Here is a 27,875-nt window from a genome sequence, read left to right as displayed (position 1 = left end):
GTGCAAACTATGCCGCCTCCCACTGGGAGTGTATCTTAGCTTAGCAGAAGTGCGAACGAAAGGATCGCATAGCGGCGGCAAACTTTTTTTGTGCAGTTTTAGAGTAGCTCAATACCTACTCAGCGCTTGCGATCACTTCAGACTGTTCAGTTCCTGTTTTGACGTCACGTACACGCCCTGCGTTCGGCCAGCCACGCCTGCGTTTTTCCTAACACTCCCTGAAAACGTTCAGTTGCTACCCAGAAACGCCCTCTTCATGTCAATCACTCTGCGGTCAGCAGTGCGACTGAAAAGCTTCGCTAGACCTTGTGTTAAACTACATCGTTCGTTGCAATAGCACGACGCGCGTGCGCATTGCGCCACATACGCATGCACAGAAGTGCCATTTTTTTGCCTCATCGCTCCACAGCGAACGAAAGCAGCTAGTGATCAACTCGGAATGACCACCTATATCAACAATGTAATGAATCAAATAATGTATGGTCATTAAGGTAATAAAACACATTTAATTATATATTAGAGCCTACCACCAGAGCTGGGGGGGAAAAAAATAGTTACATATTTTTGCTTGTGTTTTTTGGGGGGATTAATGTCTTAAATTGAATCCTGCTTATTATATTAATTCTTTGAAACATTGCTATGTATTACAAACCTTGATCAACCATGGTTTAATGCTTTCTAACATTAATATATACTGTATGTGTGTGTGTGTGTGTATGTGTATATATATATATATATATATATATATATGTGTATACACACATACATTGTGTGTGTGTGTATGTATGTGTATATATATATATATTATTTTGAGTAAGATAAAAAAAATCTTCCAATATTAATCCCACCCGCAAGCCTAGAACACTTGTCCCACTCATAGAGCACCCATTATACCTGTCCCATGCCTTGTACCGCAATATCTATCATTTTGCACTTTCACCCCAAAAATGACGTAATTATTGGTCAATTAAAAACATGGAACTGCCTAATCAGTCATTCAAAGGGGGTTAGGGGGGTGTCTCAGGGGTTCTGAACCAAAATCCAACCTTTTTACCTCAAGTTAGGGGTTTTCCCAAACTTTTCATCTGCTCAGAGGTGGTGAAAAGAAATTTGCGATTAGAGAATTATCGCCAGGGAATAATTGAATAGGTCAGTTTTCATGTATCGCGATAAAAGCCATTTTTCTGCGTGAAAATGGTTTCACAGCCAATTGAATATCCCCCCTAGAGAGATAAAATGGAGAAAAAGTGCCATTTTGTTTTTTCGAACACAGCCTGTAATATGGCAGTTAGGTGCTGATTGCCTAGTACTTTATCTCTCTCCACTTCATCACTGTCCAGGGCTTAGTACATTTCCCCCTATGTGTGAAAATTGTCTATTTATTTATTTATTTATTTATTTATTTATTACCAGTTATTTATATAGCGCACACATATTCCGCAGCGCTGTACAGAGAATATTTGCCCATTCACATCAGTCTCTGCCCCAGTGGAGCTTACATTCTATATTCCCTACCACATGTACATCTAAACGTGAAATAAAGTTTAAATGTGGTGCTTCATAATAAAACACCAGTGGAATGTCACTGTAAGGCTGAACACCATGTCTACTGCCTGATATTATGTTCTATACTTGCATTCAGTAAGTTGAGTTATTGAATTCGTAATTAAGATTTTAATTCCTGCAGTACCCCTTTTGCCTCACAAGGTGGTGCTACAGCAGCAACAGCAGCATCTCTTACGTTTCACTACATACTACTTGTTCCTGTTATGGGCTTTCTTATAAAGCAGAGAGACTGGAAAAAGAAAGATTTCTCCAGCACCAGAGCATTTGGTAGTAATTTTCTTGCAGCAATAAATAGGTAAAACTCCGGAACCTTTTTTAATTATCTCTCCTGAGAGTCCATTTTGCTTTTTAATCATTTCTATTCTCTGTGCTAATTCTTAGTATGACATCATCCAGGGCTGCGATGACTGCCAATTCCCCTCTCAGTGTCACTGTGTCCCTGCCACATGTGCATTAATTAACCCGGTAATAGACCTCAAATTAAGTTTTCTTTGGATGAATTTTGTCTTGGCTTTCCAAGAATATATGTTTCTGGTAACTCGAAAAAAAATGCTTAAAAAATTAGCATCACTCAATTTAAAACAAGAACGATGTTAATTATGATGGTGTTGGAGATTGCTGTCTCTTAGTGCTCTAGCTGTTTCAGGTTTTTTTTATTGAAGGGCAGTACAATCTTTTAAAGTTCACTGGTGTCATTTGTTTTATGTTAGTGTGTTATTTTTAAATTTTAGGTTATTTCTGACTTGGGCTTCTCCCAAATACTGAGATACAGCCCCCAGTGCGGATACTGTGCAGCATTTTATAAGTGCTCCTGTCAGAGTTCAAACAATACACTAAGGCGGGGTTGATATATTATTTGTGTGTCTGTGTGTGTTGGTTGTACAGTTGCCATGTTTTTCTTTTTTTTTTTTTTTCACAATTAAGCTGGGTACACACTGGAGCTACCGACAATCGTTCCTACTGTACTATTTCCCTTGAGTCCAGAACAAGTGATATTAAGTGTACACACACTGCAGTCTTGATAACGACCGAACGATACATCACATTGTGTGGTCACATGCGATATATCGATGCTCCTGTACAACTTAGAACCACCTACATGCTAGGGAGTGGCATGAAGGTGACGTCAAATTGGTCTGACGTATCATTTATCATCCGGTTCGCAGTACACACTGCACGATAGGCACAAAATCGCTAGGTTTGCCTAGCGACCAGCGGGAGCACGCAATCCTGCGTACACACTGAGTGATGTAGGTGATATGTTGTTATGAAATGGCATATTGGACTGATGTTGTTCCAGTGTGTACTCAGCTTTAGTTGTATAGCACTGTTGCCCAGCATATCATATCCATCAATAGCTGACACAACCATTCACGACATTAACCACTTAACTGACGATTTTCTCCCCCCCAAAAAAACGCTCAGAAATTGTCATTTTTTTATGAGTGAATTAGGTGAAGAACATGAATTTAACACTATCCAAAATGATTTTAGTTCAAAAAAAGAAAAAAAAAATGTTTCTAAAAAAATTTTCCCCACCAAACATCGGAACATCGCCAGGACACTCTCCAGGTACACGGGGGGGGCTTGGCTTGGAGGGGTTAATTTACACTCCCCAGTGGCTGCTATTGTCTGCAGCCACTGGAGGGGGGGATCCTGCCATGCTGACCAATCAGCAGTGATCGGCTTCGCCGGCAATCAGTAGGGAAGAGTGCAGGGAGGCAGAGGGACCTTCCGGTCCCTCTGACAGCAGCAGCGGAGGGAAGTTTCCCTTCCCTGCCGCTGCTAACACAGTTTATCTCACTGGTCGCATCCTGTGCGACCAGGTCAGATAAAGCACTTGCAGGCATGGTCGCATTTGATGCGACCATGCCAGGTAAGTGGTTAAGGAAAGAGATCCCGTCACCGGGAGACATCTGTAGGCAGCCAGATTTAAATTCATTAGAATGTTTTCCTGTCTTAAGGAGACTTGTTGACTGGGACCGAGAGAATCTGTGGGGGCGATTAATTTGTTATTGGGCATCTATTTTTCCTGCCTAAAGGGTATGTTTAGATGCCCAAACAGTCACAATTACATTGTGCTTGGACACCCACGCATATCGCTGCGTCAAAACTATGTCTATTATTATTATTATTATTATTATTATAGCCCTCACCTTTCTTTCTCATACGTCCTAGAGGATGCTGGGGACGCTTCAAGAACCATGGGGTATAGATGAGATCTGCAGGAGACATGGGCACTTTAAGACTTTTAAGGGGTGTGAACTGGCTCCTCCCTCTATGCCCCTCCTCCAGACTCCAGTTTAGAATCTGTGCCCAGTGAGACTGGATGCACACTGAGGAGCTCTCCTGAGTTTCTCTGAAAAAGACTTTTGTTAGGTTTATTATTTTCAGGGAGACCTGCTGGCTACAGGCTCCCTGCATCGTGGGACTGAGGGGAGAGAAGCAGCCCTACTTCTGTGAGTTTCAAGGCTCTGCTTCTTTGGCTACAGGACACCATTAGCTCCTGAGGGTCTGAACGCTAGGTACGCCTAGATGCTTGTTCCCAGAGCCCGCCGTCACCCCTCTTGCAGAGCCAGAAGTCAGAAGACAGGTGAGTAGAAGAAGATCAGAAGACTTCAGTGACGGCTTTGAGGTACCGCACAGCGCGCCATGCTCCCACACACAGCGGCACTACAGGGTGCAGGGCGTGGGGGAGGGGAGCCCTGGGCAGCATTTAAAACCTCATTTCGCATACATCCTAGAGGATGCTGGGGACTCCGTAAGGACCATGGGGTATAGACGGGATCCGCAGGAGACATGGGCACACTATAAGACTTTGGGTGTGAACTGGCTCCTCCCTCTATGCCCGTCCTCCAGACCTCAGATTCTGTGCCCAGGAGTGACTGGACACACACTAGGGGAGCTCTGCTGAGTTTCTCTGAAAGACTTTAAATTAGGTTTTCTCTGACGTCCTAGTGGATGCTGGGAACTGCGTAAGGACCATGGGGAATAGACGGCTCCGCAGGAGACTGGGCACATCTAAAGAAAGATTTAGGACTATCTGGTGTGCACTGGCTCCTCCCCCTATGACCCTCCTCCAAGCCTCAGTTAGATTTCTGTGCCCGGCTGAGCTGGATGCACACTAGGGGCTCTCCTCATCTCCTAGAAAGAAAGTATATTTAGGTTTTTTATTTTACAGTGAGACCTGCTGGCAGCAGGCTCACTGCATCGAGGGACTAAGGGGAGAAGAAGCGAACCTACCTAACTGGTGGTAGCTTGGGCTTCTTAGGCTACTGGACACCATTAGCTCCAGAGGGATCGCACACAGGACCCGACCTCGTCGTCCGTTCCCGGAGCCGCGCCGCCGCCCCCCTTACAGAGCCAGAAGCAAGAAGGTCCGGAAAATCGGCGGCTGAAGACTTCTGTCTTCTCCAAGGTAGCGCACAGCACTGCAGCTGTGCGCCATTGCTCCTCATGCACACCACACACTGCGGTCACTGATGGGTGCAGGGCGCTGGGGGGGGGCGCCCTGAGCAGCAATATTTACACCTTGGCTGGCAAAACTAACACCATATATAACCCCAGGGGCTATATAGGTGTACAAATACCCCTGCCAGAATTACAAAAACAGCGGGAGAAAGCCCGCCAAAAAAGGGGCGGAGCCATCTCCCTCAGCACAGTGGCGCCATTTTCCCTCACAGCTCCGCTGGAAGGATCGCTCCCTGGCTCTCCCCTGCAGTCCTGCACTACAGAAAGGGTTAAAAAGAGAGGGGGGGCACAAAAATTAGGCGCAGTATATTATAATAATGCAGCTATAAGGGAAAACACTCTCTATAGGTGATATCCCTGTGATATATAGCGCTCTGGTGTGTGCTGGCATACTCTCCCTCTGTCTCCCCAAAGGGCTTTGTGGGGTCCTGTCCTCTGTCAGAGCATTCCCTGTGTGTGTGCTGTGTGTCGGTACTGCTGTGTCGACATGTATGATGAGGATAATGATGTCGAGGCGGAGCAAATACCTGTGAATGTGATGTCACCCCCTGCGGGGTCGACACCGGTGTGGATGGACTTATGGAAGGAATTACGTGACAGTGTCAACTCCTTACATAAAAGGTTTGACTACATAGGACAACCGGCTACTCAGCTTGTGCCTGTCCAAGCGTCTCAAATGTCATCAGGGGCTCTAAAACGCCCGCTACCTCAGATGGCAGACACAGATGTTGACACGGATACCGACTCCAGTGTCGACGACGATGAGACTAGTGTACCTTCCAATAGGGCCACCCGTTACATGATTGAGGCAATGAAAAATGTATTACACATTTCTGATAATACCCCAGGTACCACAAAAAAGGGTATTATGTTTGGTGAGAAAAAACTACCAGTAGTTTCTCTGACGTCCTAGTGGATGCTGGGACTCCGTAAGGACCATGGGGATATAGCGGCTCCGCAGGAGACAGGGCACAAAATAAAAGCTTAAGGATCAGGTGGTGTGCACTGGCTCCTCCCCCTATGACCCTCCTCCAAGCCTCAGTTAGATTTTTGTGCCCGGCCGAGAAGGGTGCAATCTAGGTGGCTCTCCTGAGCTGCTTAGAATAAAAGTTTAGTTAGGTTTTTTTTATTTTCAGTGAGTCCTGCTGGCAACAGGCTCACTGCATCGTGGGACTAAGGGGAGAAGAAACGGACTCACCTGAGTGCAGAGTGGATCGGGTTTCTTAGGCTACTGGACACTAGCTCCAGAGGGACGATCACAGGTTCAGCCTGGATGGGTCACCGGAGCCGCGCCGCCGTCCCCCTTACAGAGCCAGAAGAGACGAAGAGGTCCGGTGAAATCGGCGGCAGAAGACATCCTGTCTTCAGACTAAGGTAGCGCACAGCACCGCAGCTGTGCGCCATTGCTCTCAGCACACTTCACACTCCGGTCACTGAGGGTGCAGGGCGCTGGGGGGGGAGCGCCCTGAGACGCAATATAACAGAATACCTTAGGTGGCAAAACAGAATACATCACATATAGCTCCTGGGCTATATGGATGTATTTTAATCCCCTGCCATTTTACACAAAAAAGCGGGAGATAAGGACGTCGTGAAGGGGCGGAGCCTATCTCCTCAGCACACAAGCGCCATTTTCCCTCACAGCTCCGCTGGAAGGACGGCTCCCTGACTCTCCCCTGCAGTCCTGCTTCAGAATCAGGGTAAAAAAGAGAAGGGGGGGCATTGTTGGCAGCAAATAACAATAATTAACAGCAGCTATAAGGGAATAACACTTATATAAGGTTATCCCTGTATATATATATATAGCGCTGGGTGTGTGCTGGCAGACTCTCCCTCTGTCTCTCCAAAGGGCTAAGTGGGGTCCTGTCCTCTATCAGAGCATTCCCGGTGTGTGTGTGCTGTGTCGGTACGCGTGTGTCGACATGTATGAGGAGGAAAATTATGTGGAGGCGGAGCAGTTGCCTGCGTTGGTGATGTCACCCCCTAGGGAGTCGACACCTGACTGGATGATTGTATTTAAACAATTAAGTGATAATGTCAGCAATTTGCAAAAAACTGTTGACGACATGAGACAGCCGGCAAATCAGTTAGTGCCTGTCCAGGCGTCTCAGACACCGTCAGGGGCGCTAAAACGCCCGTTACCTCAGTGGGTCGACACAGACCCTGACACAGATACTGAGTCTAGTGTCGACGGTGACGAGACAAACGTAATGTCCAGTAGGGCCACACGTTACATGATCACGGCAATGAAAGAGGCATTGAACCTTTCTGACACTACAAGTACCACAAAGAAGGGTATTATGTGGGGTGAGAAAAAACTACCAATATTTTTTCCTGAGTCAGAGGAAATAAATGAGGTGTGTGAAAAAGCGTGGGTTTCTCCCGATTAAAAAACAGCTAATTTCTAAAAAATTATTAGCATTATATCCTTTCCCGCCAGAGGTTAGGGCGCGTTGGGAAACACCCCCTAGGGTAGATAAGGCGCTCACACGTTTATCTAAACAAGTAGCGTTACCGTCTCCTGATACGGCTACCCTCAAAGAACCAGCTGATAGAAGGCTGGAAAATATCCTAAAAAGTATATACACACATACTGGTGTTATACTGCGACCAGCAATCGCCTCAGCCTGGATGTGCAGTGCTGGAGTCGCATGGTCGGATTCCCTGACTGAGAATATTGATACCCTGGATAGGGACAATATACTGTTAACTATAGAACATTTAAAGGATGCATTATTATATATGCGTGATGCACAGAGGGATATTTGCACCCTGGCATCAAGAGTAAGTGCTATGTCCATCTCTGCCAGAAGAGCGTTGTGGACGCGACAGTGGTCAGGGGATGCGGATTCCAAACGGCACATGGAAGTATTGCCGTATAAAGGGGAGGAGTTATTTGGGGCTGGTCTATCGGACCTGGTGGCCACGGCAACGGCTGGAAAATCCACCTTTTTACCCCAGGTCACTCCACATCAGCAGAAAAAGACACCGTCTTTTCAATCTCAGTCCTTTCGTTCCCATAAGTACAAGCGAGCAAAAGGCCACTCCTTTCTGCCCCGGGGCAGAGGAAGAGGAAAAAGACTGCACCATGCAGCCGCTTCCCAAGAGCAGAAGCCCTCCCCTGCTTCTGCCAAGTCTTCAGCATGACGCTGGGGCTTTACAAGCAGACTCAGATATGGTGGGGGCCCGTCTCAAAAATTTCAACGCGCAGTGGGCTCACTCGCAAGTGGATCCCTGGATTCTACAGGTAGTATCGCAGGGGTACAAACTGGAATTCGAGGCGTTTCCCCCTCATCGTTTCCTGAAGTCTGCTTTACCAAAGTCTCCTTCCGACAGGGAGGCAGTTCTAGAAGCCATTCACAAGCTGTATTCCCAGCAGGTGATAATCAAGGTACCCCTCCTGCAACAAGGAAAGGGGTATTATTCCACGCTGTTTGTGGTACCGAAGCCGGACGGCTTGGTGAGACCAATTTTAAATCTGAAATCCTTGAACACTTACATAAAAAGGTTCAAATTCAAGATGGAGTCACTCAGAGCAGTGATAGCGAACCTGGAAGAAGGGGACTATATGGTGTCTCTGGACATCAAAGATGCTTATCTCCATGTCCCAATCTACCCTTCTCACCAAGGGTACCTCAGGTTTGTAGTACTAAACTGTCATTATCAGTTTCAGACGCTGCCGTTTGGATTGTCCACGGCACCTCGGGTCTTTACCAAGGTAATGGCCGAAATGATGATTCTTCTACGAAGAAAAGGCATTTCAATTATCCCTTACTTGGACGATCTCCTGATAAGGGCAAGATCCAGGGAACAGTTAGAAGTCGGAGTAGCACTATCTCAGGTAGTGTTACGTCAGCACGGGTGGATTCTAAATATTCCAAAATCGCAGCTGATTCCAACGACACGTCTACTGTTCCTAGGAATGATTCTGGACACAGTCCAGAAGAAGGTGTTTCTCCCGGAGGAGAAGGCCAGGGAGTTATCCGAGCTAGTCAGGAACCTCCTAAAACCAGGACAGGTCTCAGTGCATCAGTGCACGAGGGTCCTGGGGAAAATGGTGGCTTCTTACGAAGCGATTCCATTCGGAAGATTCCATGCAAGAACATTTCAGTGGGATCTACTGGACAAATGGTCCGGATCGCATCTGCAGATGCATCAGCGGATAACCCTGTCGCCAAGGACAAGGGTGTCTCTCCTGTGGTGGCTGCAGAGTGCTCATCTACTAGAGGGCCGCAGATTTGGCATTCAGGATTGGATCCTGGTAACCACGGATGCCAGCCTGAGAGGCTGGGGAGCAGTCACACAGGGAAGGAATTTCCAGGGCCTGTGGTCAAGCTTGGAAACGTCTCTTCATATAAACATTCTGGAACTAAGGGCCATTTACAATGCCCTAAGTCAAGCAAAACCTCTGCTTCAGGGTCAGGCGGTGTTGATCCAATCGGACAACATCACGTCAGTCGCCCACGTAAACAGACAGGGCGGCACGAGAAGCAGGAGGGCAATGGCAGAAGCTGCAAGGATTCTTCGCTGGGCGGAAAATCATGTGATAGCACTGTCAGCAGTATTCATTCCGGGAGTGGACAACTGGGAAGCAGACTTCCTCAGCAGACACGACCTTCACCCGGGAGAGTGGGGACTTCACCCAGAAGTCTTCCACCTGATTGTAAACCGTTGGGAAAAACCAAAGGTGGACATGATGGCGTCACGTCTAAACAAAAAACTGGACAGATATTGCGCCAGGTCAAGGGACCCTCAGGCAATAGCAGTGGACGCTCTGGTAACGCCGTGGGTGTACCAGTCAGTGTATGTGTTCCCTCCTCTGCCTCTCATACCAAAAGTACTGAGAATCATAAGAAGGAGAGGAGTAAGAACTATACTCGTGGTTCCGGATTGGCCAAGACGGACTTGGTACCCGGAACTTCAAGAGATGCTCACGGACGAACCGTGGCCTCTACCTCTAAGAAAGGACCTGCTACTGCAGGGGCCTTGTCTGTTCCAAGACTTACCGCGGCTGCGTTTGACGGCATGGCGGTTGAACGCCGGATCCTGAGGGAAAAAGGCATTCCAGAAGAAGTCATCCCTACTCTGGTCAAAGCCAGGAAGGACGTAACCGCAAAACATTATCACCGCATTTGGCGTAAATATGTTGCGTGGTGTGAGGCCAAGAAGGCCCCTACAGAGGAATTTCAACTGGGTCGTTTCCTTCATTTCCTGCAAACAGGACTGTCTATGGGCCTAAAATTAGGGTCCATTAAGGTTCAAATTTCGGCCCTGTCGATTTTCTTCCAGAAAGAACTGGCTTCAGTACCTGAAGTTCAGACATTGTAAAAGGGGTGCTGCACATACAGCCTCCTTTTGTGCCTCCAGTGGCACCTTGGGATCTCAATGTGGTGTTGAGTTTTCTAAAGTCACATTGGTTTGAACCACTTTCCACTGTGGACTTAAAATATCTCACATGGAAGGTGTCGATGCTGTTAGCCTTGGCTTCAGCCAGGCGTGTGTCAGAATTGGCGGCTTTATCATATAAAAGCCCTTACTTGATATTTCATTCTGACAGGGCGGAATTGAGGACTCGTCCTCAATTTCTACCTAAGGTGGTTTCTGCATTTCACATGAACCAACCTATTGTGGTACCTGCGGCTACCAGGGACTTAGAGGACTCTAAGTTGCTTGACGTTGTCAGGGCCTTGAAAATATATGTTTCCAGGACGGCTGGAGTCAGAAAATCTGACTCGCTGTTTATCCTGTATGCACCCAACAAGCTGGGTGCTCCTGCTTCTAAGCAGACGATTGCTCGTTGGATTTGTAGTACAATTCAGCTTGCACATTCTGTGGCAGGATTGCCACAGCCAAAATCAGTAAAAGCCCATTCCACAAGGAAGGTGGGCTCATCTTGGGCGGCTGCCCGAGGGGTCTCGGCTTTACAACTTTGCCGAGCAGCTACTTGGTCAGGGGCAAACACGTTTGCTAAATTCTACAAATTTGATACCCTGGCTGAGGAGGACCTGGAGTTCTCTCATTCGGTGCTGCAGAGTCATCCGCACTCTCCCGCCCGTTTGGGAGCTTTGGTATAATCCCCATGGTCCTTACGGAGTCCCAGCATCCACTAGGACGTCAGAGAAAATAAGATTTTACTTACCGATAAATCTATTTCTCGTAGTCCGTAGTGGATGCTGGGCGCCCATCCCTAGTGCGGATTGTCTGCAATACTTGTATATAGTTATTGTTACAAAAATTCGGGTTATTATTGTTGTGAGCCATCTTTTCAGAGGCTCCTTTGCGTTTATCATACTGTTAACTGGGTTCAGATCACAAGTTGTACGGTGTGATTGGTGTGGCTGGTATGAGTCTTACCCGGGATTCAATATCCTTCCTTATTATGTACGCTCGTCCGGGCACAGTATCCTAACTGAGGCTTGGAGGAGGGTCATAGGGGGAGGAGCCAGTGCACACCACCTGATCCTTAAGCTTTTATTTTGTGCCCTGTCTCCTGCGGAGCCGCTATATCCCCATGGTCCTTACGGAGTCCCAGCATCCACTACGGACTACGAGAAATAGATTTATCGGTAAGTAAAATCTTATTTTTTCCTGCATCTGAGGAATTAATATGAGGTGTGTGAGGAAGCGTGGACTTCCCCCGATAAGAAATTGATAATTTCTAAGCAGCGTACCCTTTTCCGCCAGAGGATAGGTCACGTTGGGAAATACCCCCTAGGGTAGATAAAGCGGTTACACGCTTATTAAAAAAGGTGGCACTACCATCTCCGGATACGGCCGCCCTAAAGGAACCTGCTGATAGAAAGCAGGAAACTACCCTTAAAGCTATATACACACACACGGGCATTATATTGAGACCAGCTATTGCCTCGGCATGGATGTGCAGTGCTGCAGCTGCGTGGTCAGATTCCCTGTCGGATAATATTGATACTATGGATAGGGACAATATTTTGCTGACGATAGAGCATATAAAAGACGCTGTCTTATACATGCGTGATGCACAGAGGGATATTTGTCGGCGGGCATCACAAATAAGCGCTATGTAAAACCATTGCCGCCAGGCGGGGGTTATGGACTCTGCAATGGTCAGGCGATGCCGATTCAAAACGGCACATGGAAGTTTTGCCCTATAAGGGGGTGGAACTGTTAGGGGATTGTCTTTCAGACCTCGTTTCCACAGCTACTGCTGGGAAATCAAACTTTTTGCCACAAGCTACCCCACAGCAAAAGAAAGCACTGTATTATCGGGTACAGTCCTTTCGGCCCCAGAAAAGCAAGAGGGCTAGAGGCTCATCTTTTCTGCCAAGAGGAAAAGGTAGAGGGAAAAAGCTGCAGCACACAGCTAGTTCCCAAAAGCAGAAGTCCTCCCCTGCGTTCGGTAAGTCCACAGCATGACGCTGGGACTGCTCAGGCGGACCCGGGTACGGTGGGGGCCCGTCTCAGGAATTTCAGCACACAGTGGGCTCTCTCACAGGTGGATCCCTGGGTTCTTCAAACAGTATCTCAGGGGTACAGGCTGGAATTCGAGACGTCTCCCCCCCGCCGTTTCCTAAAAATCTGCCTTACCGGCAACTCCCTCTGCCAGGGAGGCAGTGTTGGTGGTTATCCAAAAACTGTATTCACAGCAAGTGATTATCAAGGTACCCCTCCTTCAACAAGGAAAGGGTTACTATTCCACAATGTTTGTGGTACCGAAACCGGAAGGTTCGGTGAGACCCATATTAAATTTAAAATCCTTGAACACATATATCAAAAGATTCAAGTTCAAGATGGAATCGCTCAGGGCGGTTATTGCGAACATGGACGAGGGGGATTACATGGTCTCTCTGGACATCAAGGATGCTTACCTGCATGTCCCCATTTACACTCCTCACCAGGAGTACCTCAGGTTTGTGGTACAGGACTGTCACTATCAGTTCCAGACGCTGCCGTTTGGGTTATCCACGGCACCGAGGGTCTTTACCAAGGTAATGGCCGAAATGATGATACTCCTTCGCAAGAAGGGAGTTTTAATTATCCCGTACTTGGACGATCTCCTCATAAAGGCGAGGTCCAAGGAGCAGTTGGTAGTGGGGGTAGCACTTTCTCGGGAAGTGCTGCAACAGCACGGCTGGATTCTCAATATTCCAAAGTCACAGCTGGTCCCGACGACACGTCTTCTGTTCCTGGGAATGATTCTGGACACACACCAGAATAAAGTGTTTCTTCCAGTGGAAAAAGCCGAGGAGTTGTCATCTCTAGTCAGAAACCTCCTAAAACCGGGACAGGTGTCGGTACATCAATGCACACGAGTCCCGGGAAAAATGGTAGCTTCATACGAAGCTATTCCATTCGGAAGGTTCCACGCAAGGATTTTCCAGTGGGACCTGTTGGACAAATGGTCCGGGTCCCATCTCCAGATGCAGCAGCGGATAACCCTGTCGGCAAGGACCAGGGTGTCGCTGCTGTGGTGGCTGCAGAGGGCTCATCTACCAGAGGGCCGCAGATTCGGAATAACAGGACTGGGTCCTGGTGACCACGGATGCCAGCCTTCGGGGCTGGGGTGCAGTCACACAGGGAGTAAATTTCCAAGGACTGTGGTCAAAACAGGAGATTTCACTTCACATAAATATTCTGGAGTTAAGAGCCATTTACAAGGCCCTAAGCCAAGCAAGGCCCCTGCTTCAAAACCAGTCGGTACTGATCCAATCAGACAACATCACGGCGGTCGCCCATGTAAGCAGGCAGGGCGGCACATGAAGCAGGAGGGTAATGGCAGAAGCCACAAGGATTCTCCGTTGGGCGGAAAATCACGTGGTAGCACTGGCAGCAGTGTTCATTCCGGGAGTGGACAACTGGGAAGCAGACTTCCGCAGCAGGCACGACCTCCACCCGGGAGAATGGGGACTTCATCCAGAAGTCTTCCAAATGCTGGTAAACCGTTGGGAAAGACCACAGGTGGACATGATGGCGTCCCGCCTCAACAAAATATTGCGCCAGGTCAAGGGACCCTCAGGCGATCGCTGTGGAACGCTCTAGTGACACCGTGGGTGTACCAGTCGGTTTATGTGTTCCCTCCTCTTCCTCTCATACCCAAGGTACTGAGGATAATAAGGAAAAGAGGAGTAAGAACTATACTCATTTTTCCGGATTGGCCAAGAAGGGCTTGGTACCCGGAACTTCAAGAAATGATCTCAGAGGACCCATGGCCTCTGCCACTCGGACAGGACCTGCTGCAGCAGGGGCCCTGTCTGTTCCAAGACTTACCGCGGCTGCGTTGACGGCATAGCAGTTGAACACCGGATCCTGAGTGAAAAAGGCATTCCGGAGGAAGTCATTCCTACCCTGATCAAAGCCAGGAAGGATGTCAGCCTGAAAGTCAGACGTTTGTAAAGGGAGTGCTGCATATTCAGCCCCCCTTTTGTGTCCCCAGGGGCACCTTGGGATCTCAATGTGTTTTTGGAGTTCCTGAAATCACATTGGTTTGAGCCACTTAAAACCGTGGATTTGAAATATCTCACATGGAGAGTGGTCATGTTGTTGGTTCTGGCTTCGGCCAGGCGTGTGTCAGAATTGGCGGCTTTGTCATGTAAAAGCCCTTACCTGATTTTCCATATGGATAGGGCAGAGTTGAGGACTCGTCCTCACTTTCTCCCGAAGGTGGTATTAGCTTTTCACTTGAACCAACCTATTGTGGTTCCTGCGGCTACTAGGGACTTGGAGGATTCCAAGTTACTGGACGTAGTCAGGGCCCTGAAAATTTATGTTTCCAGGACGGCTGGAGTCAGGAAAACTGACTCGCTGTTTATCCTGTATGCACCCAACAAGCTGGGTGCTCCTGCTTCTAAGCAGACTATTGCGCGCTGGATTTGTAGCACTGTTCAGCTTGCGCATTCTGCGGTGGGACTACCGCAGCCTTAATCTGTAAAAGCCCATTCCACAAGGAAGGTGGGCTCATCTTGGGCGGCTGCCCGAGGGGTCTCGGCTTTACAACTTGGCCGAGATGCTACTTGGTCAGGGGCAAACACGTTCGCAAAATTCTACAAATTTGATACCCTGGCTGAGGAGGACCTTGAGTTCTCTCATTCGGTGCTGCAGAGTCATCCGCACTCTCCCGCCCGTTTGGGAGCTTTGGTATAATACCCATGGTCCTTACGGAGTTCCCAGCATCCACTAGGACGTCAGAGAAAATAAGATTTTACTCACCGGTAAATCTATTTCTCGTAGTCCGTAGTGGATGCTGGGCGCCCATCCCAAGTGCGGATTGTCTGCAATACTTGTAAATAGTTATTGTTACACAAATCGGGTTGTTATGGCGAGCCATCTGTTCAGAGGCTCCGTTGTTATCATACTGTTAACCGGGGTTCATATCACGAGTTGTACGGTGTGATTGGTGTGGCTGGTATGAGTCTTACCCGGGATTCAAAATCCTTCCTTATTGTGTCAGCTCTTCCGGGTACAGTATCCTAACTGAGGCTTGGAGGAGGGTCATAGGGGGAGGATCCAGTGCACACCAGGTAGTCCTAAATCTTTCTTTAGATGTGCCCAGTCTCCTGCGGAGCCGTCTATTCCCCATGGTCCTTACGGAGTTCCCAGCATCCACTACGGACTACGAGAAATAGATTTACCGGTGAGTAAAATCTTATTTTTTATTTTCAGAAAGACCTGCTGGCTACATGCTCTCTGCTTCGTGGGACTGAGGGGAGAGAAGTCAGACCTACTTCTTCTGAGTTAAGGGCTTAGGCTACTGGACACCATTAGCTCCAGTGGGTTCGATCACTTGGTGCGCCTAGCTGCTTGTTCCCGGAGCCGCGCCGTCACCCCCCTCACAGAAGCAAGAAGAAAGAAGCCGGGTGAGTATTAGAAGAACAGAAGACTTCAGTGACGGCAGAAGACTTCACAGTCTCAGAGGTACCGCGCAGCGCACCATTGCTCCCACACACCAACGGCTTTACAAGGGTGCAGGGGGGGCCCCTGGGCAGCAATATACCTCTCCATTAAGCCTGGCTAAACACGTATACAGTGCATAGCCACTGTATACGGACCCCTGCCAGCATAAAAAAGCTAAAATAATAGCGGGGCTGAAGCGCGCCAAGAAGGGGCGTGGCTTAGCCCTCACAACATGATACAGCGCCATTTTCTCCACGGCCCCCGCCAAAACAGTGTGTACAGTGTAAACGAAGGGGGGGCACAGTGTTTAGTGCAATATAGTATGAAATATAGCACTATCTTAGATAATGGGCATGTAATCATTGAGTTGTGCATATATGTCTGTGTTTTCCCTGTCAGATATACCCACTATAGCTTTTTAGTGCACATGTGTTGACATGTGTGAGTGCTATGTCGCAAACAGCTAAGGAAATCTCTCTGTCGGCATCGCCGACTCCTGTTGATACTTGATTCAGTAGATGCAGTGTCAGCGGGTTGGTAATTGTATGCTTTCTAAAAAGTAAACACTGTAGGGGTGACACAGTAGTATGTGGGTGACCCTGTCGGCACCAACTGTTATTACTTGGTGTAAATTAACATTCTGTAACTAACGTATGGTACTGTTCCATGGACCTGTAGCTCGACACGGACATGGTAGTATTTGTGTGGAAGTGAGATTAAAATGATATATGTATACTTCCCTCGGACCTCTCGGAGTCGCAAGAATGTTATTTTGCCTGGTTATTACTCCCTGCTGTCGACGAATACTTGGTTTTTCTGTCGACCATAAGGTTTCCTGGTTAGATCCACAACTGGGGCATTCAGTACATGGTCATACACATTCAGAACACATTAATGTCACTAGGGACCCGACGGTTTCGGACAATCTGCTTATATGTCTGAGGAAGGGGAATCATACCCCGAAACGTTACCATTAAATTGGCCCGTTGGGGTCTTTTTTTGCACTTTATACATTGGTTGCAAGTCTCTGAGTGCCGCCCACACAAAGGAGATATATATATTTCTCTAACGTCCTTGCGGATGCTGGGACTTCGTAAGGACCATGGGGAATAGACGGGCTCCGCAGGAGATAGGGCACTTTAAGAAAGCTTTGGATTCTGGGTGTGCACTGGCTCCTCCCTCTATGCCCCTCCTCCAGACCTCAGTTTTACACTGTGCCCAGAGGGAAATGGGTGCACTGCAGGGAGCTCCCCTGAGTTATCTGCCTAGAAAGCATTTTTGTTTGGATTTTTTCTATATTTTTACAGGGAGCACTGCTGGCAACAGGCTCCCTGCATCGAGGGACTGAGGAGAGAGGGGCAGACCTTCTTAAATGATAGGCTCTGCTTCCTCGGCTACTGGACACTATTAGCTCCAGAGGGGGTGAACGCAGGTTCTTCCTGGGCGTTCACTCCCAGAGCCGCGCCGCCGTTCTCCTCACAGAGCCAGAAGAAACGAAGTCAGAAGACGTCTCAGGCGGCAGAAGCCTTCAGAGCTTCACTGAGGTAACGCACAGCACTGCAGCTGTGCGTCATTGCTCCCATACACCTCACACACTCCGGTCACTGTAAGGGTGCAGGGCGCAGGGGGGGCGCCCTGGGCAGCAATATAACACCTCTCTTATGGCAAAAGACAATATACATGTACAGGTGGGCACTGTACATATATATAAAAGAGCCCCCGCCATTTTTTAATAACTTTGAGCGGGACAGAAGCCCGCCGCCGAGGGGGTGGGGCTTCTCCCTCAGCACTCACCAGCGCCATTTTCTCTCCACAGCACCGCTGAGAGGAAGCTCCCCGGACTCTCCCCTGCTTTACAGACGGTGAAGGGGGTTTGTTTCTCCAAAGGGCCTTAAAGGGGATACTGTCTTCAGAAAAGAGTTTCCCTGTGTGTGTGAAGTGTGTCGGTACGCGTGTGTCGACATGTTTGACGAGGAAGGCTCGCTTAATGTGGAGGGGGAATGCTTGAATGTCATGTCGCCGTCGGCAACGCCGACACCGGAATGGGTGGATATGCTGAATGTCTTAAATGCAAATGTCAATCTATTGCATAAAAGGTTAGACAAGGCTGAAGCTAGGGATCAGTCAGGTAGCCAGTCCATGCCGGTCCCTGTGGCGCCAGGACCTTCGGGGTCTTAGAAGCGCACCATATCCCAGATCGATGACACAGATACCGACAGGGATACTGACTCTAGTGTCGACTATGAAGATGCAAAATTACAGCCGAGGGTGGCAAAAGGTATTCGGTACATGATTATTGCTATTAAAGAGGTTTTGCATATTACTGAGGAACCCCCTGTCCCTGACACGAGGGTACACATGTATAAAGGGAAAAAGCCTGAGGTCACCTTTCCGTCCTCATTTGAGCTGAGCGAATTGTGCGAAAAGGCTTGGGAATCTCCAGATAGGAGACCACAAGTTCCCAAAAGGATTCTTATGGCATATCCTTTTCCACAAACGGATAGGATACGATGGGAATCTTCGCCTAAAGTAGACAAGGCGCTGACACGCTTATCCAAAAAGGTGGCACTGCCTTCTCAGGATACGGCTTCCCTCAAGGATCCTGCTGATTGCAGACAGGAAATTACCATAAAGCACATTTACACTCATTCAGGTACTATTGTTAGACCGGCTATGGCGTCGGCCTGGGTATGTAGTGCTGTCGTGGCATGGGCAGATTCCTTATCTACGGAGATTGACACCTTAGATAGGGATGCCATTTTAATGACCATGGAGCATATCAGAGATGCTGCCTTGTATATGAGAGATGCTCAAAGAGACATTTGTTTATTAAGCTCCAGAATAAACGCTATGTCTATTTCTGCTAGGCGGCTGTTGTGGACCCGACAGTGGACTGGAGACGCCGATTCAAAGCGGCATATGGAGTCCTTGCCTTACAAAGGGGAGGAGTTGTTTGGAGACGGCCTCTCGGACCTTGTCTCTACTGCTACGGCTGGTAAGTCGAATTTCTTACCTTATGTCCCCCCGCAGCATACAAAAAAGGCACCTCATTATCAAATGCAGTCCTTTCGTTCCAATAAGAGCAAGAAGGTACGGGGATCGTCCTTTGTTGCCAGAGGAAAAGGCAAGGGAAAAAAGCTGCACACAGCTAGTTCCCAGGAGCAGAAGTCCTCCCATGCATCTGCAAAGTCCACCGCAGGACGGTGGGGCTTCCCGGGGGGAGGCAGATCTAGTGGGGGCTCGTCTTCGGTTTTTCAGCCACGTCTGGGTTCACTCACAGGTGGATCCCTGGGCATTAGAGATTGTTTCTCAGGGATACAGGCTGGAATTCGAAGACTTGCCTCCTCACCGGTTTTTCAAATCGGCTCTGCCGGCTTCCCCGTCAGAGAGGGAGCTAGTGTTGGCAGCAATCCAAAAATTGTATATTCAACAGGTGATTGTCACTGTTCCTCATCTCCAGCAAGGAGAGGGATATTACTCAACCCTGTTTGTGGTCCCGAAACCAGACGGTTCGGTCAGACCCATTTTAAACCTAAAATCCCTGAACCTGTACTTGAAGAGGTTCAAGTTCAAAATGGAATCACTCAGGGCGGTCATCGCCAGCCTGGAGGGGGGGGATTGGATGGTGTCCCTGGACATAAAGGATGCTTACCTTCATGTTCCGATATTCCCCCCTCACCAGGCGTTCCTGAGATTTGCAGTGCAGGACTGTCACTACCAATTTCAGTCGTTGCCGTTTGGGCTTTCCACTGCCCCGAGAATTTTCTCCCAAGGTAATGGCGGAAATGATGGTGCTCCTGCGCAGGCAGGGTGTCACAATTATCCCATACTTGGACGATCTCCTCATAAAGGCGAGATCTCGGGAGAAGTTGCTGGACAGCGTGTCTCTGTCCATGAAGACGTTGCAGTTACATGGCTGGATTCTCAATATACCGAAGTCCCAGCTAGTCCCTACAACGCGTCTGACCTTTTTGGGCCTGATTCTAGACACAGACCAGAAAAAGGTTCTTCTTCCGTTCGAAAAGGTTCAGGAGCTCATAGCCCTGGTCAGGAACCTATTAAAGCCAAAAAAGGTTTCAGTGCATCATTGCACACAGGTTCTGGGGAAGATGGTGGCTTCATACGAGGCCATCCCCTTCGGCAGGTTCCATGCGAGGACTTTTCAATGGGACCTCTTGGACAAGTGGTCCGAGTCCCATTTACAAATGCATCAAAGGGTCACCCTGTCTCCCAGGACCAGGGTATCTCTTCTGGGGGGGCTGCACAGTGCTCGCCTACTAGAGGATCGCAGGTTCGGCATTCAGGACTGGGTCCTGGTGACCACGGACGCAAGCCTCCGAGGCTGGGGAGCAGTCACACTGGGAAGAAATTTCCAAGGTCTCTGGTCAAATCTAGAGACTTGTCTCCACATCAGCGTCCTGGAGTTGAGGGCCATATACAACGCCCTGCGTCAAGCGGAGGAATTGCTTCTGGGAAAACCGGTTCTGATTCAGTCAGACAATGTCACGGCAGTGGCTCATATAAACCGCCAAGGCGGAACAAGGAGCAGAGTGGCCATGGCAGAAGCGACCAGGATTCTACGCTGGGCGGAAGGCCATGTAAGCACACTATCAGCAGTGTTCATCCCGGGGGTGGACAACTGGGAGGCGGACTTCCTCAGCAGGCACGACTTCGTCAAGAAGTCTTCGCACAGAACACGGGTCAGTGGGGACTGCCTCAAATAGACATGATGGCTTCCCGTCTCAACAAAAAGCTAAAGCGGTATTGCGCCAGGTCAAGGGACCCTCAGGCGGTAGCGGTAGACGCTCTGGTGACACCTTGGGTGTTCAGATCGGTCTATGTGTTTCCTCCTCTTCCTCATACCCATGGTGTTGAGAATAATAAGAATAAGCAGGGTCAGAACAATCCTCATTGTTCCAGATTGGTCACGGAGGACTTGGTATCCGGAGCTGCAAGAGTTGCTCACAGAAGATCCGTGGCCTCTTCCTCTAAGGCAGGACCTGCTGCAGCAGGGGCCCTGTCTGTTCCAAGACTTACCGCGGCTGCGTTTGACGGCATGGCGGTTGAACGCCGGATCCTAGCGGAAAAAGGGATTCCGGAGAAGTTCATTCCTACCCTGATCATCGCTAGGAAAGACGTGACGTTGAAACATTATCACCGTATATGGCGAAAATATGTTTCTTGGTGTGAGGCCAGAGCTGCTCCTACGGAGGAGTTCCAGTTGGGCCGTCTACTTCACTTCCTTCAAACAGGAGTGAATTTGGGCCTAAAATTAGGGTCCATAAAGGTCCAAATTTCGGCCTTATCCATTTTCTTTCAAAGAGAATTGGCCTTTCTTCCTGAAGTACAGACTTTTGTGAAGGGAGTGCTGCATATTCAGCCTCCCTTTGTACCTCCGGTGGCGCCTTGGGATCTTAACGTGGTGTTAAGTTTCCTCAAGTCACCTTGGTTTGAACCACTCAAAACAGTGGAGTTGAAATTACAGAGAACAAATGTGAATGGAACAGAGAATAGCGCTTGGTGGACCGAAGCAGCCTGGGTGTATTCTGGTGATACCCAATCACCTTAAAGACTAATAAACAACAAATATTTGTGAATACACCGTTGGCGCTCCACCCTTTCAATAGAAGTCACATAGAAATCTTGATAAGTAATCCCGAAATGAGTCCTATGTTTCACTTGTAGGGTTCTTCTTTCTAAGTGTTCTTCTCCAGGAATTAATTCAAGATTTTTCTTGTGTGGAGATATTCATCATAGAGAGAAGAAATAGCACATATATTGTAGTAATTTGAGTAAAAAGTGAGTTTTATTGAAGTGCATAAAATTCTTGTATCCAATAAAAGTGACAAATTCACACTATAATAAAATTGGAACCGTACCGTGACGAGCTCCCAGCATGGAGCAATGAAAAGAGTAAAATTGGAAGGTTCCGGAATTCCTCCCTCCTCCCTTCACGCAAAACACCGGCCGCAGGACCTGGTAGGGTTCTCCTATTATTCAAAATGCAGGTAGATGGATCATTAGATGCCGCCAACGCGTTTCGAGTTGTATATAACTCTTCCTCAGGGCAGAATGATCCATACCTGCACATGTCCTCTTTTTATACTACATTTGACCTGGAAGTGGAAGCATACTTCCTGTTGATTATTAATCAATTGTTAATTAAAAATTGCTCTCATTACTTATTTCTTATTTCCCAATACCTACAACATTTAAAATGCACTGCTTCCATTAAGAAATATTATAAAATAAAACATGTCAAAAAAATGAATGCCCATCTACTTCCTGTGTGATCTCAATACAGACATATATTCTTTTTTAAAACCAATACTTAATGGAGTGCTTATTACATCCATTAATAAACAGTTAGTGGATTCGGTAACTTAACAGTTTGAAGAATGAAAAAGGGTCTTTGTCTCTGAAATATTTAGTTAGGAACGCTTTGCGTTCCATTTACGGCCGCACCCGGAAGTATCATGCGTTCCACCGTCGCCGGAAATGCATACGCACTTCCGGGAGCGGCGCGAACGGTCTGTGTTTCATCTCTCTGTGTTGCAGAGATGTGGGTCGACTTCCTGTTACCTAGAATGGGCTCCCTGGTATAGCGCCATACCGCAATAGGGTCCTCTCAATGTATATTTCTCTATCGTCCTAGTGGATGCTGGGGTTCCTGAAAGGACCATGGGGAATAGCGGCTCCGCAGGAGACAGGGCACAAAAAGTAAAGCTTTAGGATCAGGTGGTGTGCACTGGCTCCTCCCCCTATGACCCTCCTCCAAGCCTCAGTTAGGTTTTTGTGCCCGGCCGAGAAGGGTGCAATCTAGGTGGCTCTCCTAAAGAGCTGCTTAGAAAAGTTTAGCTTAGGTTTTTTATTTTACAGTGAGTCCTGCTGGCAACAGGATCACTGCATCGAGGGACTTAGGGGAGAAGAAGTGAACTCACCTGCGTGCAGGATGGATTGGCTTCTTTGGCTACTGGACATTAGCTCCAGAGGGACGATCACAGGTACAGCCTGGATGGTCACCGGAGCCTCGCCGCCGGCCCCCTTGCAGATGCTGAAAAGAGAAGAAGGTCCAGAATCGGCGGCAGAAGACTCCTCAGTCTTCTTAAGGTAGCGCACAGCACTGCAGCTGTGCGCCATTGCTCTCAGCACACTTCACACGGCAGTCACTGAGGGTGCAGGGCGCTGGGGGGGGGGCGCCCTGGGCAGCAATGAAAATCCTTTTTTTGGCAAAAAAATACCTCACATATAGCCTCCGGGGCTATATGGAGATATTTAACCCCTGCCAGAATCCATTTTTAAGCGGGAGACGAGCCCGCCGAAAAGGGGGCGGGGCCTATCTCCTCAGCACACAGCGCCATTTCCTCACACAGTTCCGCTGGTCAGGAAGGCTCCCAGGCTCTCCCCTGCACTGCACTACAGAAACAGGGTTAAATCAAGAGAGGGGGGGCAAAATTTGGCGAAATTGTGATTTTATAAAAGCAGCTATAAGGGAGCACTTATTATAAGGCTATCCCTGTAAAATATAGCGCTTTGGTGTGTGCTGGCAAACTCTCCCTCTGTCTCCCCAAGGGGCTAGTGGGGTCCTGTCCTCTATCAGAGCATTCCCTGTGTGTGTGTGCTATATGTCGGTACGTGTGTGTCGACATGTATGAGGACGATGTTGGTGAGGAGGCGGAGCAAATTGCCTGTAATGGTGATGTCACTCTCTAGGGAGTCGACACCGGAATGGATGGCTTATTTATGGAATTACGTGATAATGTCAACACGCTGCAAGGTCGGTTGGCGACATGAGACGGCTGGCAAACAAATTAGTACCTGTCCAGGCGTCTCAAACACCGTCAGGGGCGTTAAAACGTCCTTTTACCTCAGTCGGTCGACAGACACAGACACGGACACTGATTTCAGTGTCGACGGTGAAGAAACAAACGTATTTCCCTTTAGGGCCACACGTTACATGTTAAGGGCAATGAAGGAGGTGTTACATATTTCTGATACTACAAGTACCACAAAAGAGGGTATTATGTGGGATGTGAAAAAACTGCCTGTAGTTTTTCCTGAATCAGATAAATTAAAGGAAGTGTGTGATGATGCGTGGGTTTCCCCCGATAGAAAATTATTGGCGGGATACCCTTTCCCGCCAGAAGTTAGGGCGCGTTGGGAAACACCCCTTAGGGTGGATAAGGCGCTCACACGCTTATCAAAACAAGTGGCGGTACCGTCTATAGATAGGGCCGTCCTCAAGGAGCCAGCTGACAGGAGGCTGGAAAATATCATAAAAAGTATATACACACATACTGGTGTTATACTGCGACCAGCGATCGCCTCAGCCTGGATGTGCAGAGCTGGGGTGGCTTGGTCGGATTCCCTGACTAAAAATATTGATACCCTTGACAGGGACAGTATTTTATTGACTATAGAGCATTTAAAGGATGCATTTCTATATATACGAGATGCACAGAGGGATATTTGCACTCTGGCATCAAGAGTAAGTGCGATGTCCATATCTGCCACAAGATGTTTATGGACACGACAGTGGTCAGGTGATGCAGATTCCAAACGGCACAAAGGTGTATTGCCGTATAAAGGAAGAGGAGTTATTTGGGGTCGGTCCATCGGACCTGGTGGCCACGGCAACTGCTGGAAAATCCACCGTTTTTACCCTAAGTCACATCTCTGCAGAAAACGACACCGTCTTTTCAGCCTCAGTCCTTTCGTCCCTATAAGAGTCATATCTGCCCAGGGATAGAGGAAAGGGAAGAAGACTGCAGCAGGCAGCCCATTCCCAGGAACAGAAGCCTTCCACCGCTTCTGCCAAGCTCTCAGCATGACGCTGGGACCGTACAGGACCCCTGGATCCTACAAGTAGTATCCCAGGGGTACAGATTGGAATGTCGAGACGTTTCCCCCTCGCAGGCTCCTGAAGTCTGCTTTACCAAGGTCTCCCTCCGACAAGGAGGCAGTATGGGAAACAATTCACAAGCTGTATTCCCAGCAGGTGATAATCAAATTACCCCTCCTACAACAAGGAAAGGGGTATTATTCCACACTATATTGTGGTACTGAAGCCAGAAGGCTAGGTGAGACCTATTCTAAATCTAAAAAAATTTGAACACTTACAAAGGTTCAAATCAAGATGGAGTCACTCAGAGCAGTGATAACGAACCAGGAAGAAGGGGACTATATAGTGTCCCGGGACATCAGGGATGCTTACCTCCATGTCCCAAATTTGCCCTTCTCACTAAGGGTACTTCAGGTTCGTGGTACAGAACTGTCACTATCAGTTTCAGACGCTGCCGTTTGGATTGTCCACGGCACCCCGGGTCTTTACCAAGGTAATGGCCGAAATGATGATTCTTCTTCAAAGAAAAGGCGTCTTAATTATCCCTTACTTGGACGATCTCCTGATAAGGGCAAAGTCCAGGGAACAGTTGGAGGTCGGAGTAGCACTATCTCGGATACTGCTACAACAGCACGGGTGGATTCTAAATATTCCAAAATCGCAGCTGTTCCCGACGACACGTCTGCTGTGCCTAGGGATGATTCTGGACACAGTCCAGAAAAAGGTGTTTCTCCCGGAAGAGAAAGCCAGGGAGTTATCCGAGCTAGTCAGGAACCTCCTAAAACCAGGAAAAGAGGCTTCCTACGAAGCAATTCCATTCGGCAGATTTCACGCAAGAACTTTTCAGTGGGATCTGCTGGACAAATGGTCCGGATCGCATCTTCAGATGCATCAGCGGATAACCCTATATCCAAGGACAAGGGTGTCTCTCCTGTGGTGGTTACAGAGTGCTCATCTTCTAGAGGGCCGCAGATTCGGCATTCAGGATTGGATGCTGGTGACCACGGAGACCAGCCCGAGAGGCTGGGGAGCAGTCACACAAGGAAAAAATTTCCAGGGAGTGTGATCAAGTCTGGAGATTTTTCTCCACATAAATATACTGGAGCTAAGGGTAATTTTATAATGCTCTAAGCTTAGCAAGACCTCTGCTTCAAGGTCAGCCGGTATTGATCCAGTGGGAAAAACATCACGGCAGTCGCCCACGTAAACAGACAGGGCGGCACAAGAAGCAGGAGGGCAATGGCAAAAACTGCAAGGACTTTTCGCTGGGCGGAAAATCATGTGATAGCACTGTCAGCAGTGTTTCATTCCGGGAATGGAAACTGGGAAGCAGACTTCCTCAGCAGGCATGACCTCCACCCGGGAGAGTGGAAACTTCATCGGGAAGTTTTTCCACATGATTGTGAACCGTTGGGAAATACCAAAGGTGGACATGATGGCGTCCCGTCTGAACAAAAAACGGGACAGGTATTGCGCCAGGTCAAGAGACCCTCAGGCAATAGCTGTGGACGTTCTGGTAACACCGTGGGTGTACCAGTCGGTGTATGTGTTCCCTCCTCTGCTTCTCATACCTAAGGTACTGAGAATTATAAGACGTAGAGGAGTAAGAACTATACTCATGGCTCCGGATTGGCCAAGAAGGACTTGGTACCCGGAACTTCAAGAGATGCTCACAGAGGACTTATGGCCTCTGCCGCTAAGAAGGGACTTGCTTCAGCAAATACCATGTCTGTTCCAAGACTTACCGCAGCTGCGTTTGACGGCATGGCGGTGGAACGCCGGATCCTAAGGGAAAAAGACATTCCGGAAGAGGTCATTCCTACCCTGGTCAAAGCCAGGAAGGAGGTGACCGCACAACATTATCACCACATGGGGCGAAAATATGTTGCGTGGTGTGAGGCCAGGAAGGCCCCACGAAGAAATTTCAACTCGGTCGATTCCTGCATTTCCTGCAAACAGGAGTGTCTATGGGCCTCAAATTGGGGTCCATTAAGGTTCAAATTTCGGCCCTGTCGATTTTCTTCCAGAAAGAATTGGCTTCAGTTCCTGAAGTCCAGAAGTTTGTCAAGGGAGTATTGCATATACAACCCCCTTTTGTGCCTCCAGTGGCACTGTGGGATCTCAACGTAGTTCTGGGATTCCTCAAATCACATTGGTTTAAAACCAGTCAAATCTGTGGATTTGAAGCATCTCACATGAAAAGTGACCATGCTCTTGGCCCTGGCCTGGGCCAGGCGAGTGTCAAATTGGTGTTTTTTTTCTCAAAAAAGCCCATATCTGTTTGTCCATTCGGACAGGGCAGAGCTGCGGACTCGTCCCCAGTTCTCTCCCTAAGGTGGTGTCAGTGTTTCACCTGAACCAGCTTATTGTGGTGCCTTGCGCCTACTAAGGACTTGGAGGACTCCAAGTTGCTAGATGTTGTCAGGGCCCTGAAAATATAGGTTCCAGGACGGCTGGAGTCAGGAAAACTGACTTGCTGTTATCCTGTATGCACCCAACAAACTGGGTGCTCTTGCTTCTAAGCAGACTATTGCTAGTTGGATGTGTAATACAATTCAGCTTGCACATTCTGTGGCAGGCCTGCCACAGCCAAAATATGTAAATGCCCATTCCACAAGGAAGGTGGGCTCATCTTGGGCGGCTGCCCGAGGGGTCTCGGCTTTACAACTTTGCCGAGCGGCTACTTAGTCAGGGGCAAACACGTTTGTAAAATCCTACAAATTTGATACCCTGGCTAAGGAGGACCTGGAGTTCTCTCATTCGGTGCTGCAGAGTCATCCGCACTCTCCCGCCCGTTTGGGAGCTTTGGTATAATCCCCATGGTCCTTTCAGGAACCCCAGCATCCACTAGGACGATAGAGAAAATAAGAATTTACTTACCGATAATTCTATTTCTCGGAGTCCGTAGTGGATGCTGGGCGCCCATCCCAAGTGCGGATTATCTGCAATACTTGTACATAGTTACAAAAATCGGGTTATTATTGTTGTGAGCCATCTTTTCAGAGGCTCCGCTGTTATCATACTGTTAACTGGGTTCAGATCACAGGTTGTACAGTGTGATTGGTGTGGCTGGTATGAGTCTTACCCGGGATTCAAAATCCTTCCTTATTGTGTACGCTCGTCCGGGCAC

General features: G+C 48.4%; 1 protein-coding gene across 3 annotated transcripts in view; it reads left to right on the top strand.

The window, feature by feature from the left end:
• Positions 1–27,875, top strand: part of BANP (BTG3 associated nuclear protein) — a 753,599-nt gene that overhangs the window by 51,357 nt on the left and 674,367 nt on the right. The window lies entirely within an intron of this gene.

This window comes from Pseudophryne corroboree, chromosome 11, assembly GCF_028390025.1.
Source record: "Pseudophryne corroboree isolate aPseCor3 chromosome 11, aPseCor3.hap2, whole genome shotgun sequence".
Taxonomy (NCBI): domain Eukaryota; kingdom Metazoa; phylum Chordata; class Amphibia; order Anura; family Myobatrachidae; genus Pseudophryne; species Pseudophryne corroboree.
Note: the sequence above shows the minus strand (reverse complement) of the source record. Positions and strands in the feature narration are given on the sequence as shown.